At 45.3% G+C, this 23,489-nt stretch overlaps 1 long non-coding RNA gene across 1 annotated transcript; it reads left to right on the forward strand.

The window, feature by feature from the left end:
* Window positions 1–2,813: 2,813 nt before the first annotated feature.
* LOC136546679 (uncharacterized) lies at window positions 2,814–3,664 on the forward strand. The gene is made up of 2 exons (XR_010781416.1): window positions 2,814–3,208; window positions 3,341–3,664. It is a non-coding gene; the product is annotated as an uncharacterized lncRNA (long non-coding RNA).
* Window positions 3,665–23,489: the final 19,825 nt, after the last annotated feature.

Here is a 23,489-nt window from a genome sequence, read left to right on the forward strand (position 1 = left end):
TGGTGGGAGCTGTTGCTGGGCTAATTACTTGTCCTTAAAGTGATTGCTATGGGGTAGCTGACTTGTCTGTGGAACTTCCCTAAAGTAAAATGCAGCCAATACTTGCATTGTTTTCTCATTTTTCCTGTGTGCCAGTTCGATCATCTGAATCGAACCACCCCTGTTTTATTCTTGGATTCAAGTTGAATTTATGTTATGTTAGCAGGTGCTTTGAGATTTTAGCTTTAGCTGTTGAATTGTTATTCTGTTCTGGCAAAGAGGAAAACTAGTATGGTGTCTCCTTTTCTCTCTTGTTTTCATTGTTTTTTAGTCTCTATCATTTCTCAGAGATTATGTTGCTTTCTTGATTCCAATTTTTTATTAATTCTGACTGCAAACCTTGATTTTAAGGTTTCTTCTGTCTCAAGTTGTGTAAAAGGAGTTCAGATAGAGCTCCTTTACCAGCCAGAGCGAGGAACACCTTTTGCTAATAACAGGCAAGAAAAAGTTTTAAGTCATAGGAAGAAAAAGAAATAATGGGAAAGCCGACCAAAAAAAAGAGAATAAAAGGGTTAAATTATGTGTGTTTACTTCTTGAACACATGAAGATGCTACATTCTTTCAGATTGTTGGTTTCAGTTCACGTGTTGTAGAAGTAATGTCTATAATTTCTGGACTATAGTTATCGCAGTTACAGCAAACCTTGCTGAAACAATCGTTCTGATCTCTGAAAATTCATTGCTTTGAGGGGGGAATCTGAAGAATCAAATAGAGCTTTTCATTTGGTATTGGAAGAAACAACCCATGTCACTGTCAATCTGTTTATGGGGGGAAATGGCAACATGGATTGGTGTCCCTACATATTAAGGTTCTGAAACTGTTGCCAGAGGTGGCAACACGGAAAGAAGTATAGCGTAAACAGAGCTGACAGCAAGAAGTTTCGCTCTGTAACATGGTGCAGAGGTTCCAGTTTATAGCAAGAAGTTCCCTGATGTATAGGGAATCGTTGACATAGTGATGGAGTTGATTGATTTCATTGTCTCGGGTTTCAGATTTAGATCGCATATACATGACACCCAGGAGAAGCAACTGAGTAGTAAGCATTTACGAAGTTCCACATGTTTCCACCACTTTTTTCCTTCGGAATTGATTGACAAAATTGCCAGATATTTGATGTATTGTGCATGAACCATGTATGGAGCTCCTGAACGCATAAATGTATCAGCAGTGTCACACGCTCACACATAAATGTGAGGAGCTGTACCAGTGAGTGATCATTGCAAATTTGCAATCATTTCGGTCCAATCTATATTAAAATCCCACAGGATGAGTTGCCGAGGATACACGTCGCTTCCTTGAGTTTGAACTGTGACCGTGAGAATCCACCGCAAGAACTGTTGTAGCTTTGAGATTCCGACAAGCCTGCCTATTTACACGCTGTTCACCATCTTGTCCTGGTTAACAATTCATCTGAAGCCAACAGTTAATAATGACCGACACATCTCGAGGTGCTCTGCACGCGCTGATGGAGGATATTCATATTCATAATCTGTACTAGTTTGATTCAGACACAGAAGCTTCCAAGCATCCGTACATCGTGACACCGGAACATTATTGCGTCAGTGAAGGCAACCTCATACTTGCCACGGTGAAAGTGAGTTTTACTCCGGCCATCCATTGGCGTGGCAGCGCCGCACGCAGGACAGGACGGCTACCCGTGTAGAAATCCGGGCGGCGTGCGCGTCGGCATCAACCTTTTTTGTTTTCTGGTGTGAAACTTTTGGGCGGTGCTTGATCCGACGTTCGCCATGGAATTTCGTTGTCAGTGGTACACAAGAAGGAGCCGATTTCTTCGCCCAAGCAGCCAAGCTGACGAAGCATTTGTTGAAATAAAGGCAGTACCACGCCGACTTCGTTCGGTGAGACGGTGAGTGATCCCATCACACGGCTTTAGATCACAAATAGCATCCGATTTAGACCAGGGACCAGAGAACAGTTTCAGTGTTCCAGCCTGAACTACCGAGCTGTTTGTAATGTTTTCCCACAGGATAGCAGCAGTGGTAGGAAGATAGGGGTACGAGAACAGTAGAAATAAACTAGAAACAGCTTGTTGTAGTGTAGCCACTTGCTTCATCAGAAATTCAGCAAACAGCAGTGCTGAATGTTAAATGGAGCCTATACCGCCTAGCCGGGGCTCCAAAGAAACCCAGGTGACCAGGTACATTTTTGCTGGACCCAAGCAATACCTATTCCTCCCTGGTTCGGCACCTAACTTGCCGTTCTTCGGTTCCCAAGTCACTGTTTTCCATCCAGTGGTTTGCCTGCCTTTTCCACTCCAGAAATTCCCCTTCCGTCATCAGAGAAATCGATTGTGTTGTGTTGCCAGCATTCGCGCTGGCCGCAGAGTCTCAGTCAGCTTGTACTACGAACTGGTGCCTTGGGGACATCAATACTTCAATAGTGTGTTTGAAAGACGATTGAGAAGCCTTACCAGTCTAGTGAAGAATTGAAGGCTGCCAATGGCCAAATGAAACTGCGACTTGAGAGGATCTGAGAATCGTGCTGAGCAGCAGCGAGTAGGTGTGTGTTTGTACGCACGACGCAGGTCTAACTGGAGTTTAGGGCGCGTTTAGTTGGGAAAAAATTTGGTTTTGGCTACTGTAGCACTTTCATTTGTATTTAGCAATTAGTGTCTAATTATGGACTAATTAGGTTCGAAAGTTTCGTTTCGCAATTTCTTACCCAACTGTGTAATTAGTTTTGTTTTTCGTCTACATTTGTAAAATTCGATGTGACACTTTGGGGTAAAAATTTTTGAAATCTAAACAGGGCCTTAGTGTTGCTGGTCTAGTCTTAATGGAACAGAGGCAGGTTTGGTGGCCTCCGCTGGTCCTGACGACAACAAAAGTTGGGGGCGATGCCGCCGTCGTCCCTCGCGCTCATCCAACAGGACAGGACCGGTCGTCCACAGGGCTTCGCCCACACGCACTGCCGACGTGGGAAGACAGCGACCGGACCCCGAGCAGGCGGTCGCTGTTGCGTTGCGTCGTCCTCGCCACCACGGTCAGTCAGCGATCAGTGTGGCGTGGCCATTGCCCACCGACACCCTTTCCCTGTGTGCTCGATGCCTGGATCCGTCCGTCGATCGTCTCGGGTTCAGCCGTTGGTGCACCACGAGTATGCCAGTTCCCAGAGCCTCAGAAGGACATGTTTTTATGCTAAAAAAAAGGCAGGTTATCTCTCTATCCTTTTATGTAGTTTTCCTTGCTTCATCTCTGCTCCTAAATCTGCATGACGCTTTCCCTCCTTTTGAACTCTCCCGTGATTTTTTTCTGAAACTAATACATAACCATTTGTTTAGGTCTAACATTTTGGGGGTGGATTCAGTTCTTCAAGTGTTTGCAGGACTAGTTCATCGACGGAATTTCTTCACCAACGACTGCTATGCTGCCTGTGAATGGTGATGTGGTCCGTGGCCGTATCAAGCTCTTCACATCAGGCTGGTCTAGCAGCCACCATGAATAAGAGCAACAAGCCTCGGCGTAATTTCAAATTTGTCCTCAAACAAAGAAGCAAATTTTTGTATTTGTTTCTCCTGTTACGCAGCTTCAATTGTTGTGATTAGCATCAACTGCAGTTGCTTGATTCTAGCATTGTATATGATATCTTTAACGCGTTAAGGATTCATGTCGTCTGTTGGATTGTGCATGGCCTCAACGGCCGAGCGCGACGTCGGGTGGTTAGGGAGTTCGTAGCCCAGGTGGCCTTGACTTGGCGTTGGCAGGTTTCCTACAGTTGAGATCGTCTTTAAGTTTGTTGTAATCCTCAGCTTCTTTTGGTTCTCTTTTCTTTTTTGTGTTTTTGGTCATCCTTCCCTTTGGTAAGCTCGGCGCGAAACTGGTAATATTTCTCTACTTCTTGTAGCTGCCTAGGCACGGTCGCGAAACAAAATATGATATCCTTTATAACTTTTGCAATTTTTCTGTTTGCAAAGGCTTGCAGAGTTTGGGAGAACATCTTAGCTCAATGCTGCTAGGCTTACCAACTTAATGGACTGGGATGTTCGCTCCCATTGTCTGCTTAACAGACTGTAGAAGACTTGTTCTGTTATAGATTATCAATAATAGTTATTTATAGGGATACTTGATGTGCTGCGAATTAAATTAAAAAAAAAGTTATCTTTCCTTTTTCCAAAAGAGATTAGAAGAGTGTGATTCACAGAGCTAGAACTACCATAAATTAATCTATTTATTGGGATACTTTGGTCTTGTTAGAATGAAAGGAAGACAAAACCAGTCAAGCTTCCAAAGAGAGAATCATGACGGCAAGGGCCAGTACCAACCAAGAGACTCATGCTGAGATTCTGGACACGACAAGAGTCAGAATCAAGAATAACACGACAACCATGATCAATGAGTTGACCAGCAGAAATAAGTTGCATGGTCAAATTAGGAACATAAGAAACATTGGGAACATGAAAGAAGAGGATGAAAGAGTGCCACGACCAACAACCGAAAGAGATGAGCCATCAGCAGTTTGAACAGTGAGTGGAATATGAGGCAAATGGAAGAAAGACAAGTACGATCAGGTGTCATGAAAGAAGCACCACAGTCAAAAGTCCACGGCAAGACACCTGAAGTGGATGGTGGTACATCAATAGAAGACTGAGAAGTAGCAGCAGAGTGCAGGGGCAGGAGTGACAGGACCAGCAACTCTAGTAGAACCAGCAGTTGTGGTAGAACCACCCAAATTATATGGCCAACGTGCATCTGTCATTATCCTAAAGACCTCTGACTGCCACACACGAGAGCCAGATAATTCCGATAGTCTGTCGGGTGTCCTCGGGGAACCCCTAATCATCCACTTTTTATAACCCATACAGGATCAACAATGGAGTTACCACAACATTACAACATTTGGTACAAAAATATCATACATCAGAGTGCGGAAGATTTGTGACATTAGTTTACAAAACATATTCAAGTAAAATCCTTAACTAAGTTCCAAATTATGAGTAGAATTGCAGAAGTGACTTAGGTAAAGCATCTAAGGGAGAAGAGACGACCAGATCATGTCGAACCCACCGACATGATCTCAATTAGCAGCACGAGTCAGAACCTACAACAGGGGTTAACAAACCCTAAGTACTTGAGGGTACTCAACAAGTTTTACCCGACTAAAAGAAAAGACTCCACGGGTATGCAGGCTTAAAGGAAAGTCTGAAGCAAGAATAATTTTGCCAGAAAAGCTTACTATAAGTGGATCCTTACTTTCAATGTTTTAGCTCAACATTAAGTCATTATCGGTATCCAGTTTGCACCTGATCTAAATTAATCACTTCTTTAGTTATCTCATCTCATATTGAAAGGACCTTGATGTCGTCTAGAGAGGGGTGAATAGGCGTTTCTGAAAATTAACAACAAATAAAACTTGCAGCGGATTAGTAGAGTGCGCGGCACTGCTGCTCCGTCGCGCGGTACTGCCGCACTGCAGCACTGCCTCACTAAGAATGCAGCATTGTCGTGCCTGCGCAGAGAGCTTCAACACAACTACACCTAGAACCCAAACTTGGAGATGTGCATGAAGATGTCCAGTGGCAAGTCCACTAAGTTCCTACACTCATAAACATGCACAACCAAGTAGATCGAGTGGAACATAGATAATGTAATTCAAAATATAAAGGAATAAGACACAAGATTTATTCCGTGGTTCAGCTCGTCACCAAGGCTTGCCTATGTCCACGTTATTGAGGAAGCCACTAAGGCTTGGGTTTTGCAATCCTTATCCTCGTTCTCAAGTCAAGAGAGTGAACTCTTAAGATGAGGGGTTTCTACTATATCAATGGGGTGATTAACAAATTTTCCTGTGGCTCACACAAGCACGGGAGCTCGCCGGGCGATGCCTAGCCGTCTAGGAGGCTTCACCTCCAAGAGTAACAAATGCGCAACGAAGATCGACGAAGCCCGACAAGTGCTCAAGGTTTGGCTTGCTCTAATTTGCTCTCTAACACTTAATCACACACTAATCACTCACTCTCACAAAGAGAGGGGTTAGAGAGAGCTCTTAAATGGCTTGAGAAGGGTTGGGAGTGATCTTAGCATCAGCAACACAACCAGGAGGCGTGGGATGAGTATATATACTCACCCCACAAAAACTAGCTGTTGCAATTCGAAAATTAGCCGTTATGACTTGTATAGGTGCGGCACTGTATATGTGTGGTACTGCTGCAGTAAACTCACGGCACTGCCGCGGAGCAGCACTGCTACAAAATTTGCGGCACTGCCGCAGCTCCCAGAAACAGCACATGTCACCTCATAGAAAACGCCATAACTTTTTACTCCGAACTCCGTTTTCAGTGGTCTTAGACATTTCGGAAAGCTTGTTTCAAAGGCTATCCAACCCAATAGAGAACAAGCCCCAAGATCAACAAGTGCAGGTGTAGTGCTAAGTGTTTTCTCTCATGTTAGCACTTGGGTTCGGTTAGTTTGAGCACTTGAGACTTGTCTATGATTCGTATTGCATCCCCCTTGACAGTACGGCATACGTACACTCAGGATCAAGAGAATATAACCATTTCAACCACTTGAGTCTTCAATGTCTTCATATGCCATTTCTTCTCAATATTACTTCATGAGGGGTGGCAATCACCTTTGTCTCATCTCTTCGAGCAAACACACCTTAAGCATGTGACTTGAACCATTTCCATACATATGAGTTCACCACAATGGCTTCAAGTCCACTAATGATTTGATCCTCAACACAATATGACTCCTCATAGCTTGATTAGTTCCTCGACTTAATGCAAGTACTCTCTTCTTCACCTTAGCCATGGTACCTCGGTCCTCAAGCCATCGCTTGCCCTTCACCTCCGCTTAGTCCCTTAAAGCCATTTCCTTGCTATCTTCACCTTACCAAGCCATACTCAAGTCACATCATATTAAGCATCCATTGAAAAACTATTTCTTTAATATTATGATCCTTTCTTGAATATCTTCTAGATATGAATGTTGAGATCAATCAAGCTTCAGCTTGATTCACATAGAGACATATATGGATCAACATCAATATGGTCAAGCCAATTCACGATTCCTTATATCCTCTTCATTTTTGGCTTGACACTCCTAACACTCACTTCAAGTTCTATCTTTATACTTCTAGCTTGATCATATTAATGCAAAGTGATTTTTCAAATCTTTATCGATACAAGCAAACCAATGTAGAGAACATCTTATATCCATTATACATTGTCTCCTTCGTCATTTCACCTTTGCTTGATATTTCCTAACTTATGCACTCTTGATTCATTCTTTAATCCTTGATCAAAGCTAATCCACTATCCAATTCTTCTTGTGCATGCAAAGCAAGCCATTATAGAGACCAATCCAAAATCATCAACTCATGTCTCATTTGCCATTTGCCAAATATGCTTGCTTTCACATGATGCTATGATATCCCACAACATAAAAGCCATTTTATTGATTCCATTTGCATTGTTGTCTTTTGCTTGAACTAGATTGTTTTCATAATCTTTCAATACAACAATATACAATTTGGCCTTCATTTCAACACTATGTGGCATATCATCAAATTTGCCTTCTTGTTGAACCTATATACACTTCTCATTCTACAATTCACAAGTGTATGCAATAAACTCAATTTCCTTTTCAACACTTAGCAAACTTGTTAGACCTTTAATGGTGTTGTCATTCAATTCACCCAAACCCACTAAAGGGCTAGATGCACTTATACATATTCATAAGTAACCATGTTTCATTGATTAACTACGATGTTGTCGGGATCATAAACCTGGGGTCCCTAATGGACCCGCTTTCCTGCAAAACTTGGCCCAACAGGCGGTGTAGTGACAGCACGTGCCTGGGCCGGCCCAGATACACAATGACAGGTCAAGACCATGATCTAGTCCTCGACTGGCACCTCTAGCCAGGAGATCTGATCGGAGGTGTGATCGGAAGGCCTGGCCGTGGTGGGACCGTAGTCTGACTCTGACCCCCTTTTTGACTGAGAATACGATAGGACCTCTGCTCGCTGCTCTTTCCCAACTGACATGGTCGGGGACGACTGGGAGCGATCGACTAGGGATGCCCGCTCGATATGGGCCTAGGGAGCATGCAGAGCAGATAAGGTAAGGCACTCAAGTCAACCACAATATCGAGGACCGTACCCTGCCATGCCCTGTGCACCTGCACGACGATGCCATCGGGGCATGTCAAGCGAACACGGTAGAGCCTACCAGACGCGTCAGAGCATAGACAGTATTGTGGGCATCGTCATTTGCCGTACCAGGTGAACATGGTAGAGCCTGCCAGACGCGTCTGAACATAAATAGTATTATGGGCGTCGATGGCCATCCCATACCCGATGACGTGGGCAACAAGACTAGCCAACGCCCGTATGAACTCTCTCTTTCTCTCTTACTTGTAAGTCCATCCCATTTAACTATAAAAGGGGATGCGCTCTCTCCTACCAAAAAGACAGAAGCTTTGAACCCCTCAAAGCCCCAAAGACTCAAAGACTCAAAGACCCAAGGACTCAAGGACAACAGCACAACGGCTCTAGAGCTTGACAGCTACACAGTCTACACGCTCTCAACAGCTGATAAGCTCAGACACATAGAGCAAATGCTCTGGTACTTAGCGCATGTTTGAGCATCCGTTACTTTCTTCCACTCGGCTCAGAGTCCAACCGAGCCTCTAACACCCCCCTTCTCATTCCTTACTCGTTTGTAACCTCACAGCAAACTTTGAGCACCTAGGCTCAGGAATAAAGTCACCGACCAACCTTAACTAGATGCAGGGCCTGTTGCCTAAACCAGTATAAATCATATGTCATTGAGTGCTAGGCCATATCGGATCACAACGCACGGCAAAACTACAAATATTTACTTGTTGACCACATTTCACACCAATAGTTGTAGAGCAGAGAATCGAGTCTTCTTTTCTAAGAAGCAGTGATGATTCGAATCGATTTGGCCCAGGTAGGGTTTCCTTACCACACAACATATATAGGTCCTAGACCTACATATATCAACCCTTCCTAAGGATCCTCCAAAACATGAACTGATCCACGCTACCTGAGAGTATAATACTCCACCTCCCTACGCATCCTCAGCGGTTTCATAGGATGGGTACACGCTACTCTCACCATCTCCCACTCCTAGTGCACGGTTGTCTTTTCACATAATGGAATAGCCAAGGTATCAGGCTTACCGGAGTATGTGGCTAGTACTACAAAGTCTCAATTCACACAGGTCAACAACGGATGGTCCTCAATCGACACAGACAGGACGAGCATGACTAGATGAACCTGTCTACCCAAGAACACTTACCATAACAAGTCCCGCTCGGTCTCTGTTTAATCATTATCATCATCATGGTATTCACATGACCCAAAAACAGAGTCTAGGTAAACCTATTTCTCGCGAATGATGAAACCATCATTCGACTTCTATCGAAGTCTAAGCATTACTAAGCATTAGAGATATCGACCTACACATGCTAGTGGGGTACAACTAAGAATACCTGAAATCAAGGTAATCATGCCACAACGGTTTTTCAACCAACTCCTAATTACTTAATACACATCTCACAACACTTAAAGTGTAATAAGTATTTGTAAAGACTAAGAGATGGTTTATGCTCTGGGGCTTACCTACGTTGCAGACAAGGTTAGATTCCATAGAGATCCAGAAGTTAAACTTGGCACCAATGCCACTGGTGGGTGAATCTCTGCTGAAACTTGATCAACATGAACCTTCTCACTCTCGTAAGCACTACACGTAATAAGTGTAACACCCCTGGTGTTATGAGCTTGTTTAGCGCCAAGATTTAGGCCTAAGAAAATCACTGAAATGAGTTTCTCATATTTTTTATTTAAAAACACACTTGAAATGATACACAAATCTTATGTGGCTCACTTCTCTGTGAGAGAGAGAGGGTCAAATAAATTTAGTGAGTTAGTTTACTTAAATGCATATATGTGTTAATGAAAAATCCTAACGCGAAGAGTAGAATAAGTAGTTCTAAACATTGGCATGGAAGCAATTTTTATAAACAAAAATTAAATATAATTTGTATGTAGTACTTGAATAAAGTTTAGAGTGTAAGTGTAGTAGATGGAAATACAACATTAATTTTTGGAGAATAAATACTATTAGTTAGTAATTTGGGAAGTTCAAAAATCAAACTTGGGATTTAAGAAGGGTCATTTCGTTGTCGGCAAACACTTGAACTTGTGTTTAAAAGTATCATTCTTTGGCGAACTATATTAGACAAACTAATTAGGAAGTGCTTGGATATTTTGGTTCTAAGAGTTAGTATGTAGTATGGGCTAGGTCATGGTACAATTGTTAGTTGAATCCGACAAGGTTTAGACCTTTTAAAAATTCAATCAAAAGTGTTAGGGGAGGTTAGTACTAATCAAACATTGAATTCTTGTAAGTCTGAAATGATAATAGACAATGCTATTTTGTCATTTAAATTTTAACAAAAATGCCTAAACATTAGCTTCATGTTTTGGTATCATTGGTTGCATCAAAGTGAGTGTTCGAGCATGGTATAAGTGGTTGTGGTGTTGGGTAGTACGTTGCTCTCGCAAAAATTGCCTGAACTATGTTGGAACGTGTTGTGAACCATGTCGTTGGCTCTCTATTCGTGAACCGGCATTTTAGTGACGAGCTTACCTTGGCACTCATTTATCTTTCCCCCTAGCTGCTCTGTGATCATAACGATTGTTTCGTTAGAAATCGGGTAGTGTTGGCTTTAAACTAGCATAAGTGGTTGAACATTAGACGAGATAATTAGCTGTTTTTGTTTAGCTTTAAAATGCGTGCACGACATAGTTTGCTGCCACTTGGCCTGAGCTACGGTAACCACGCGCGTGGGCACTGCTGGCCAGTTTGTGTTGGTTGGCACCACACAACCTTGCCCTGGGCGATGGCCAGCACCAGCTAGCCGTGGCCTAGTCCCGCTGCTGCGTGCACGCCACGCTCGCATGACCAGCCACTAGGACTTGCCGAGGTTGCGACTGCATCGCTTGGTCGATGTGGCGCTCACCCCGCCCCCATTCTACCTACCATGCCAGTCTATGCCTTGGAGCCCTACCGTTGTGTCGCAATGATGGTCCGACCGCAGAAGCGATGGGACACTTCCTTCCCTTGCCTTGCCCCGTTAGACACCATGGAGAGCTCGGCTCAGGTTTGGTCACTCCGCGTTAAGAGCGTCGCACCAAGTCTCATGTTCGTCCATTGCGTCGACTTGCTCATGTCATAGCTAGTGACCAGGGTTGGCCATCTTAAGCCTTCCGCCCGTGCGCATGTGCTTCTCCACGGCAAGGGACGGCCAGAGCTCACCTTTTCCGCCCTCCAATTCGCTTAGCTCTGGTCCTCCATAAACCAATTCTTTGTGCCAGTAGAGGGCACCGGAAGCCCACTTGGCGCTCCATCTCTTCCACCCCCGGCCATGGGCTATCAACGGCCAATTGGGTGTTTTGCTCGTCACGGGCCTTGGTCGCCGGTGTGACCTGGAACTAGGGAGAGAGGTAGGATTGGAGCGATAGAAGTTCGATTGCTTGAGACCTTAAACTCGCATTGACCCCTCCACTTGGCACTCACGTTGCTTTGCCTAGGAGGCCCACCATCGGTGCGGTGACGCGCCGATGCCACACTCGGTACGGCGCTGTGAGGTGCGAGCGCATGTGGCCGGGTCGCCTCATCGCTCCTCTGTCTCAAATGCCACCGTAGCGCAAACCCTGGTGAGCTCTTGATGCTTCTCCACCACTTTCACTCTCTTATGAGCGTGTAGGTTTGAGGGAATGACCACACTGCCACCGCAAATGGCCATTCGCCGCTATAGCTCGTAGTACTACATCCCCAAGCCCCTAACCGCCACCTAGTTGTGTGCGTTTAGCCGTGGATTGAGGTCGACCCCTTACTCCTATGTTAACAAGCCTTGGTAGCTCGACGTAGCGGCCCTCTGTTGTCGGCCACTATGGCGACGAGCGTGGGGAGTCTAGGGACCTCCCCATGGTGAAGTCGGCAACATTTGGGGGCCCATTTGCAAAAATGATGACTAGGAGAATACTATGTAGGGAGGTTACGCTATTACATAAAAGAACAAGGTCTCTTTTGCAAGAATGCCACCGCACATGAGCATCCTGGCATTGGGTCGCATTGCATAACCCCTATTATTCTACACTTAATTTTATGCTTGTGCGTTAAGTTTTAAGGAGTTGAATGAAATCCACTTGCATAGATATATATCCTTATCCTATGAGTCTTACTAGTATGATAGGATCATTTAGATTGCTATGCTATAGGACTCCGATAGAAGTCAAGTGATTGCCTGTCACTCGCGAGAGATAGGAAATATATTATTGTTACTATTATCATATTACTATCACATGGAATATATATGGATAATAATTAGAGATCGGGGAGGACCATACTTTGGATTTGGATTTGGACTTGGTTAGGTAACCGAGCTAGGCTCAGGTTGCATTTGTCCCATCTATGTCAATTGAGGACCGTTCGTTGTAGTGGATTCTAGTTAGGTCACAGACTTATTATCCTGAGCACATACTTGCTTATGGGAGTGGGAAGGCTCATTGCTCTATTATCGTGGGTTTCGACTCTTTCTGGACCGACTGATTGGAGGCAGGGATGGTGGAGGTCTAAGCACCACACTGAGTCCAAGACTCAAGAGTGGGGGCTTAGAGTCCAAGTTTGGACGAGGACCTAGACCCCTTGATAGGAGAGTGGTGGGTTGGTCTTGCTTGTGCCTGGGTACAAGCAGGGCCTGTGTTTTAGGGTACCTAGCTAGGATACATTGGTTCATGAATCGTTGTGTGATACGGTATGACTTGGCTATGATCTAGCACTATAGTAAGAACTAGAACATGAAAGATGGTAAAATGGTTCTGATTGCTTACCACCTGCTTGAAAGTAGCATAGGTGCTTACATAGAATGGTTAGTTAATGAACTAATGATGGCTTCTAATAAAATTGAATATAAGGACGCACGTTTAGTAAAGCTTCCTACAATGCAACAACCCACAAGCCAAATAGCCTTGCATATCCTTGGAGTCTTTTATTTTCCTCCTATTGGGTAAGTCTTGCTGAGTATAATTCAGTACTCATGATTTTATTCCCCCTGTTGCAGGTGACAGGTGAATGCTAGGGCTGACACTTGTGTGTGGAAACCTTCTGGTGGGCTCAACGAGGATTTCCTTACAATGTGGACATAGAGTTATTTATAACTTTCACCCAAAAATGTTTTACAAAGGAAAGAATTACATCATGTTATCATTCCATGTATATAGATGCTCCTCATGTCATTGTTTGAACTGTCATTACCTAAATTTTGGGTTTATGCTAAAAACTCTGATAACATTGTATAATCCGTTGTTATAATCAATTGGTGCAATACTCTGATGTTGCATTAAAAGAGATGTAAGAAATGGTTAAGCATGTTGTAAGATTTATCCTCTCATTTATGATCCTGATGGAAAAATGTGGATTTTTTGAGTTCTCCCTCGGGGTGTGCTCGACAGAACTGCCTGATGTAGCTCACCTTTGGGGTGCTTAGTGTCTCGTGGAAGACAAGCGCCTTCGTAAGTGTGTTATTTCGGGCGGTTCTGCCATAGGTGATATCAGAGCATAAATGAGGAAATAAAGCTTTAAAATTCTTTTCTAAACTAAAATTTGACAACCTATTTTTTGCAAAAAAGTGAGGGTGTTTAACTATAAAGTAATAAGTAGCCCTATTGCTATAGTTGAACATCCAGAATAGGTTTAACTAGGTTCTCTCCGGTGGACTGACTCTCGCATAGTATACACTCTTTAAGTTGGTCATGCTGGTACTATTTTAAGTCATCATGACCGTATTGCTAGTAGATGCGCCCTTCATAGGTGTCACGCGATTCGTATGGTGCATGACTGACTCGTCCCTGTTTAGGAGTTACTGCTGAACTATGGATTCATGCTTTGCGCTCGCTTGTGGTTCATGTCTGTAGTGACCCACGTCTCGCCATACTCCTTTCTATGTTCATGTCGGACCCTTGCCCTGTAGTTGTACTAGTCATTAATGGCCTCAAACATCGCTCACCTTGAACACGTGAAAAATTTGGTTAATTCATTTGTAGTGATCTTATGCAGGAACCGTGGGTGGACTGTACCAGGACCGCTGATCCCTCAGCCATTATAAGCAGGGCCTGGCCTAGCCATTGGTACCTCCATTTGGTGTACTCCACCTCACCTAGCCCTTCCTTTTGAGCAAGCTTTTTGCTCAATCCTTCCTTGCAACCATCCACCAAGGATGGCAGGAGCCTAGGTTAGCAGTTACTGCCTAAACACTAAGGGTTTTCCCAAAATCTTGTATGCCACCCTACAAAAGCTCAGAGTCAAAGATCGTCCTGAGTATGAGGGCCATGAGTATGAAAAGCATGGCACTGAGTGGTGTGAAGTTATCATCTATGTTGGGAAGAGTGAGGAGTTTCCTGGCATCACTGAAGCCTAGAATGTGACCGCAACCAGGTTTTGCTTCATCGACACCTACAAGGTTGTGGCCCACAAAGCCTTATGGTATCTTTGCTAGATCTATGAAGAGCCCATTGTTCGTACCCCCATAAGGCTCTTTCCACCTTTGGAAAAGAATCGACGGGCATGGAGGGCTTGTATGGAGGCTTTGTAAGGGCAGGATGCACAAGAAGATAGTCCAACCATGGTGCACTTAACCATGTACCTGCTTGCTCTAGATGAGCAGTATGACCGGCAAGCCTCAGAGCTAAGAAAGTGCCTTCGATGAGCCAAGGAAGCCGAGATCTTCTCTAGGATGCTCCAGGTGTAGCTTGCTGAAGTGCATGCCAGTGCGATAGCCATAGAGGGTCGGGAGACTGCCATGTCATAGGCTTTCAAGGAGGCTAAAGATCAACATGCCCATTAGTTGGGAGAGACCTACCTTGTCACTAGGGCCAAGCGGAGGATGCTGGCTACTGAAGGGTAGGATTCCTTGATCTTGGAGGGAATCCCTATCCACCCGTGTGAAAAGGAGAACCAGTGTTGTAGTACCACCAACACCCCCACCATAAGAAGTGTCAAAAGTAGAGCCCTTGCTTCCCCTTACTCAACCACTACCCAGAGAGGAGGTAGATCCATAGCCTGAGCGGTAAAAGAATCCGTCGAGCCCGAGAATGAAGATGTGTGGTCTGGCAAAGTAGATTAGTTACCTTGGGAAGATGTACCCATAGTTAGTGGTGCCTTTCATCGCTATCCTCCAGTATTGTAATCTTTTCATGTATTTCGTTCGTAGTTGTTGCGATCGTCCGATCGTAGGGAAGGTGAACGATGTGTCAAGAATGGGAGAGTGAATGCCTGTATGTTGTACCAGTATAAGGACATTTGGAATGTGCATTTTTCGTTGTGTTTATTGCGTCCATCTACCCTTAGGTCTCATTAGATGTGCTTAGGGTTTTCTAGGATGATGTTAAGTGGGCTACAAGAGAGCAACCATTTAGATGCCAACAGATCGGTCGTGATTGGATAACGTAGGACACTGTATCAACTAATTGTGGATATCCCAACAGAGCACTTGAATCTCTTTAAATCAAATCCGTTGTGGAATTTGAATTCCTTGTCCCTTGTTGTGAAAGGAACCATTGTTGTCTGAATCTTTCCTTGCAATACTCCTCTGATTATGTCGTCTATGACCCCACCGCCTTCATTGTGGGTAAGTTGGTAATAGTTGCCTGATTAATAGCTTATGGTGCCACGATGAAACCGAGGGCCCTGTGGAACAGCTACCACATGGTGACGCTGCTCGGCACGCGCTGGTATCGAGGTTGTTGACCAAGCACCTTTACCAAGTTACACCACCGTACCGTTTTTGATACAAAATATTCTTCTTGGAAATATTCGGGTGTTCAAACAGGAAATCCACAACGGGTTGATGAAATAGTGTTCTTTCAAGGTAAACAAGAGAATGTGATTTTGGAGGAAGCACGTATGTCGTGATCTCAGTTCATATGAAAGACTAGTGCTTATTGTGGTCAAAGCAGGGAAAGAAAAAGAAGAGCAGCACAGAAAAGTTAGCCTTCGGGTAGTAGGGAGTGATTAGAAAAGCCTGAGTGGACGTCATGTCCTAAGCACTATGCCCAACTCCCCCGCACTATGCATGCCAGGTAACTATTGTCGTGTGCCATGCGGATGTCGTTAGTGTCAGGGACCACTAGTACCCCATTCTCGTGTAACCATGCCATTATGTTGCATCCACCGTCCTTGTGCACTGTGTGTTTCCCCTTTTCCCGGCATCCTGTCTGCTCTTGATCCTCACCCTCGTCCCTATACCGGACCCCCCTCTTGTTTTCCTCTTTTGGGGACACGGCCGCCCGTAGCCTCCCTCCACTCAAGCTCATGTAGGGAGCACACCGTGGCTGATTTTATCCCCGCAGTGTGAATCGGCAGTGTCTCCCATCCACGCCGCCTCCACTTCCGGTGCACTGTGTCCCACCTCTGTTCACCACTATAAGATGCCCTTGGTCCTTGCTCTCCTTCATCATCCCCATCCCCCTCGCACCCAAAGCAGAGCTATGAGATCTAATCATCGTTCAAGGAACTAGGGTCACCAGTAAAAAGTGATTGGGTATTCTGAGAGGAAGAAGGGATATAGTTTATGTCGAAGAAGATCAAGTCTACCTTTGGTTAGTTGGTCTTAGGGTTCACGATATTTGAGTTCTATATCTCCTATTTCTGGATCTATTGGACATTGCCATGTTTTGTATAATCATTTTCTTGTTGTTTCTCCATTGTCCTCGTTTATCTCGACTTTTGGATTAAGCCTTGGTTGCACTAGGTTGCTCTTAACCATGTATCTCTAAATTCCTGTGTAGTTTAGTGTCCCACGTCGTGTAATCTTCCATGTAATTTCAGATCTGCAAGATGTAATCGCATTTCCTTTTTGATTCTTGTTTTGAATCTTGGGATGAGATTCTTTTAAGGGGTAAAGGTTGTAACACCTCTGATGTTACGAGCTTGTTTAGCACCATGATTTAGGCCTAAGAAAATCACCAAAATTAGTTTCTCATATTTTTGATTTAAAAACACACTTGAAATGATACACAAATCTTATGTGGCTCACTTCTCTATGTGTGAGAGAGAGTGTCAAATAAATTTAGTGAGTTAGTTTACTTAAATGCATATATGTGTTAATGAAAAATCCTAACGCGGAGAGTAGAATAAGTAGTTCTAAACATTGGCACGAAAACAATTTTTATAAACAAAAATTAAATATAATTTGTATGTAGTACTTGAATAAAGTTTAGAGTGTAAGTGTAGTAGATGGAATGCAACATTAATTTTTGGAGAATAAATACTATTAGTTAGTAATTTGGGAAGTTCAAAAATCAAACTTGGGATTTAAGAAGGGTCGTTTCGTTGCCGGCAAACACTTGAACTTGTGTTTAAAAGTGTCATTCTTTGGCGAACTATATTAGACAAACTAACTAGGAAGTGCTTGGATATTTTAGTTCTAAGAGTTAGTATGTAGTATGGGCTAGGTCATGGTACAATTGTTAGTTGAATCCAGCAAGGTTTAGACCTTTTAAAAATTCAATCAAAAGTGTTAGGGGAGGTTAGTACTAATCGAACATTGAATTCTTGTAAGTCTAAAATATTAATTGTGGGGGTATGGCTCCCGGTATCCTCAAGACAAGACATGGGCCGCTCCATCAGAGGTGGCCTGGCCCACAAGATAAAGGCGTGCACGGCGCTGCTCGACGTGCACTGCAAGACATTGTATAGTAACAAATATGATACTTTACTTGTAACCCTGTCCCTCCAGACTATATAAGGAGAGGCAGGGGTCCCCTAGCGGACAAGATCTATCTACTACATCTCAATATAATACACCAAAGACATAGAACGTAGGGTATTACGTCGATTAGACGGCTCGAACCTGTCTAAATCGTTGTCTCTGTGCCTTGTGTCACCATCCGGTTCTTAATTACGCGCACCCCCACCGACAAATCTACCATCATAGGATACCCCTCGGTGGACTGCCGATGATATTCTATCGACAGTTGGCACGCCAGGTAGGGGTGTGCGCTTGATCCATGGCGAGCCAGATGGACCTCAAATCAACAGCGCGTTCTCGTTATCAATCTCATGGAGTTCCATGCCGGTCCATGATGACAATTCATCGCTGGCTACATCAGCCCCCACGACAGCAGATTCGATCTTGGAACCACCTCTGAGGTCGTCTTCACCAACAACTCACCGCCCGCCAGGTGCTCGCCGTCAACGTCGACCAGATAGCATCATACGCCGCCGACCAGTCGTTCCGTCCAAAGCTAAGTCACGCTTTAATATTTTTCTAAATATTCTCCAATCTCCGTATATCGCCATAATATTTCTGTGAACTGTTTTCTCCATGTTTGCTCTACAAATAATTTTTCGAACCCTCGAACAGTCATGTTGATGCTTGGACGCCTCCAGAGATGGCCCTGTCTTCGGCTCCTCCCTACACGTGCTACAGGCTCCACGCTCTGCGTTATGGGTAATCGGCAGTGGCTCCTTGGTCACGCCTGTTCCTCCTACATGTGTATGGGCTCCACGCTCGACGTTATGGACTATGGGCTAGCTAGGGCTGGAGACTCAGCTACACAGTAACTGTCCGGGTGGTTTATATTAAACATAAATATATTTTCATGCCAACTGATCGCCAAGCTGCATACGCTATTTCATTACCATTGCTGATTTTTCTCTAGAGTTCATTTATTTTTATATCATGTACTACCCGGTCTACATGTTTGTATTGCAGGATCATCGTCCAGGTGATCAGACCACCTGGTGCTCGGACTTCTCCACCGATCAACTGGTTGGACCGCTTAGTTCATGGACTCCATCGTCGACCAGTTGATCAGACTATTCGCCGGTCGCTTTTACTCAATGCTCACTTCACCGCCAACCAGTTGACCAGACTATTCGTCGCTCATGCTTCATTGCCAGCTGCGCTGGTTACTCCTCGGCGCATGGATACTTCGTGCTTGAGGACTAACTGGGCACACTTCACCGCACAAACGTCGCCAGCTATGTTAGGGACTCCTCGATGCTCGGACCTCGCCAGCTTCGCCTAGGACTCCTCGGTGCTCGAACATCACCGCCTACATTGGGGACTCCTCGCTTCTCGGTGCTCGGACATCGCCAGCGACGCTAGGGACTCCTCGCTCCTTAGTGCTCGGACATCACTAGCGATGCTAGGGAATCCTCACTCCTCGGTGCTCGGACATCGCCAGCGACACCGGGGACTCCTCGCTCCTCGGTGCTCAGTCATCACCAGCGACGCTGGGGACTCCTCGCTCCTCGATGCTCGGACATCACCAGCGATGCTGGGGACTCCTCGGTGCTCGGTCATCGCCAACGATGTTGGGGACTCCTTGCTCCTTGGTTCTCGGTCATCGCCAGCGACGCTAGGGACTCCTCGCTCCTCGGTGCTCGGACATCGCCAGCGATGCTGGTAACTCCTCGCTCCTCGGTGCTCGGTCATCGCCAGCGACACCGGGAACTCCTCAGTGCTCGAACATCGCCGCCTACGCCGGGGACGCCTCGGTGCTCGGTCATCGCCGACAACACCGAGGACTCCTTGCTCCTTGATGCTCGGTCATCACCAGCGATGCTGGGGACTCCTCGCTCCTCGGTGCTCGGTCATTACCAGCAACATCAAGGACTCCTCGCTCCTCGGTGCTCGGTCATCGCCAGCGACGCTGGGAACTCCTCGGTGCTCAGACATCGCTGCCTACGCTGGGGACTCCTCAGTGCTCGGTCATCACCGACGATGCTAGGGACTCCTCGCTCCTCGGTGCTTGGTCATTGCCAGCGATGCCGAGGACTCCCTTGCTGCTTAGATCTTGCTATATCTCGTCGGTGTGCTATCAAGCTACTCCATGCTGTTTGGATTAGGGTGCTGATCTTAGACAGCACGTCTAGGGTCTTGATACGTGCATGTCAGACAACGTCGGCAAGCTTTCAGACTTCTTTTTCTTTGACCCTGCTACAAGATTCGTTCTTCATCTTCCAGCAGGCTCGGGGACTAAGTAGGCACACTTCACCTTGCGGTGAATGTGCTTGTTCTCATCTCGAGGCTATGCCAGGGGACTGGCTGCCTGCTCGGCTGGTCTTCTACTTTCTGACCCTGGCATCATGCGACTACATCACCTACTGTTAGGCTCAGGGACTAGCTGTGGGGGTATGGCCCCCAGTATCCTCAAGACAAGACATGGGCTGCACCATCAGAGGTGGCCCGGCCCATAAGATCAAGGCGTGCACGGCGCTGCTCAGCGTGCACCGCAAGACATAGTATAGTACCAAATAGGATACTTTACTTATAACTATGTCCCTCTAGACTATATAAGGAGAGGCAGGGGTCCCCTAGCGGATAAGATCTATCTACTACATCTCAATACAATACACCAAAGACACAAGACATAGGATATTACATCAATCAGACAGTCCGAACCTGTCTAAATCACTGTCTCTGTGCCTTGTGTCACCATCCGGTTCCTGATTATGCGCACCCCCACCAACAAATCTACCATCGCGGGATACCCCTCGGTGGACTGCCGACGATATTCTGTCGATAATAATAGACAATTCTATTTTGTCATTTAAATTTTATCAAAAATGCCTAAACATTAGCTTCATGTTTTGGTATCGTTGGTTGCATCAAAGTGAGTGTTCGAGCATGGTATAAGTGGTTGTGGTGTTGTGTAGTACGTTGCTCTCACAAAAATTGCCCGAACTACATTAGAACGTGCTATGAACCATGTTGTTGGCTCTCTATTAGTGAACCGGCATTTTAGTGACGAGCTTACCTTGGCACTCGTTTATCTTTGTCCCTAGCTACTCTGTGATCATAATGATTGTTTCATTAGGAACCAAGTAGTGTTGGCTTTAAACTAGCGTAAGTGGTTGAACATTAGATGAGATAATTAGCTATTTTTGTTTAGCTTTAAAATGCGTGCACAACACAGTTTGCTACCACTCGGCCTGAGCCACGGTCATCACATGTGTGGGCGCTGCTGGCATCAGGCTTGCGTCTTGATCGGGCTACGACCGTTGGCCAGCTTGCGTTGTTGGCGCCGCACAGCCTTGCCCTAGGCGATGGCTGGCACGAGCTGGTCATGGCCTAGTCTTGCTGCTCCGTGCATGCCACGCTCACATGACTAGCCATTGGGACTTGCCGAGGTTGCGACTGCATCGCTTGGTCAATGTGGCGCTCACCTTGCCCCTCATTCTACCTACCATGCCAGTCTATGCCTTGGAGCCCTACCGCCGTGTCGCAATGGTGGCTCGACCACAGAAGCGATGGGATGCTTCCCTACCTTGCCTTGCCCCGCTAGACGCCATGGAGAGCTTAGCTCGGGTTTGGTCACTCCGAGTTAAGAGCATCGCACCAAGTCTCATGTTCGTCCATCGCATGGACTTGCTTATGTCATAGCCAGTGACTAGGGTTAGCCATCTTAATCCTTCCACCCGTGTGCTTGTGCTTCTCCACGGCAGGGGACGGGTAGAGCTCGCCTTTTACGCCCTCTAATTCGCTTAGCTCCGGTCCTCCACAAACTAATTCTTTGCACCAGTAGAGGACACCGGAAGCCCACTTGGCGCTCCATCTCTTCCACCCCCAGCCATGGGATATCAACTGTCAATTGGGCATTTTGCTCGTCATGGGCCTTGGTCGCCGCTGTGACCTAGAACTGGGGAGAGAGGTAGGATTGGAGCGATAGAAGTTTGATTGCTTGAGACCTTAAACTCGCATTGACCCCCTCCACTTGGCACTCATGTTGCTTTGCCTAGGAGGCCCACCATCGGTGCGGTGATGCGCTGGTGCCATGCTCAGTACGCCACCGTGAGGTGCAGGCACATGTGGTCGGGTCGCCTCATTGCTCCTCTGTCTCAACCGCCACCGTAGCATGAACCCTGGTGAGCTCCTAATGCTTCTCCACCACTTTCACTCTCCCATGAGCACGTAGGTTTGGGGGAACAGCCATGCCACTACCGCAAATGGTTGCTTGCCGCTGTAGCTTGTAGTACTACATCCTCGAGCCCCTAACCACCACCTAGTCGTGCGCGTTTAGCCATGGATAGAGGTCGACCCCTTACTCCTATGTTAGCGAGCCTTGGTAGCCCAGCGTAGCGGCCCTCTGCCATCAGCCACTATGGCGGCGAGCATGGGGAGTCCAGGGACTTCCCTATGGTGAAGTCGGCAACATTCGGGGGGCCATTTGCAAAAATGATGACTAGGAGAATAGTATGTACGGAGGTTGCACTATTACGTAGAAGAATAGGGTCTCTTTTGCAAGAATGCCACCGCGCGTGGGCGTCCCAGCATTGGGCCATGTTGGGCCATCGTGGTGCACACACGCCCGTACCCCATGCTAGGCCGTCGGGTCAGATTGGGTTAAGGTTGGCCCTTTTCTTTTTTCCAAGTATTTGCTAATTTGGCTTCTAAGCTAAAATTGTAAATTCAATAGAGATTTGTGTAGGAACCCAAAAAATGTGAAACTAATTTTGTTGAGTTCATAAAATCATGATCTATCTTCTAGTGTATTTTATTCACATAATTTCAAAGAATTTTCAAAAGTAATCTAATTAATTCAGGATGCTTAATATTGTTAAAACATAAACTTGTAGGAATTGTTGTGATGGATTGGTAGTAGTGTTGGCTCTAAAATTTTTACAGTAGATTCCTAACATTATTAGGTGCTCACTATAATTTTTGTAGCTCCATAATAATTAGTTTAAAATATATGTGGGAAATTAACGCCTAGTTCAAAAATATATGTTTAAATCTACAAAATGCCAAAACACCTAGGGATTTTATAACTAAAACATTGTGGGAAATTAACGCCTAGCTCGACAACTTGGATATGTGGTCTAGTACGTTAGTCATCAGAGCTAGCTCATTAGCTTGCGAGACGTAATCATATTTTAGGGTTGCGATTGCTGTTAATTATTTACGTCCCTGTGTTGCATCCATGTATTTCATGATAGGAGCGGTGTTGGATCGTGGAGTCATCTAGAGTGGCGGAAGAAGATGGTGCCTTGACGATTATGTCATCATAATGTAATGTTAACTTTGGTTATATCTTACCTAGGCAAGCCCCGATGCATAACCTTTATTATTATGCACTTAATTTTATGCTTGTGCATTAAGTTTTAAGGAGTTGAATGAAACCCACTTGCATATATATATATATATATATATCTTTATCCTATGAGTCTTACTAGTAATATAGGATCATGTAGATTGCTATGTTATAGGACTCCAGTAGAAGTCGAGTGATTGCCTGTCACTTACGTGAGATAGGAAATATATTATTGTTACTATTATCATGTTATTATCACATGGAATATATATGGATAATAATTAGAGATCAGGCAGGACCATACTTTGGATTTGGATTTGGACTTGGTTAGGTAACCGAGCAAGGCTCTGGTTGCATTT

Source organism: Miscanthus floridulus, chromosome 1 (assembly GCF_019320115.1).
Source record: "Miscanthus floridulus cultivar M001 chromosome 1, ASM1932011v1, whole genome shotgun sequence".
Lineage (NCBI taxonomy): Eukaryota > Viridiplantae > Streptophyta > Magnoliopsida > Poales > Poaceae > Miscanthus > Miscanthus floridulus.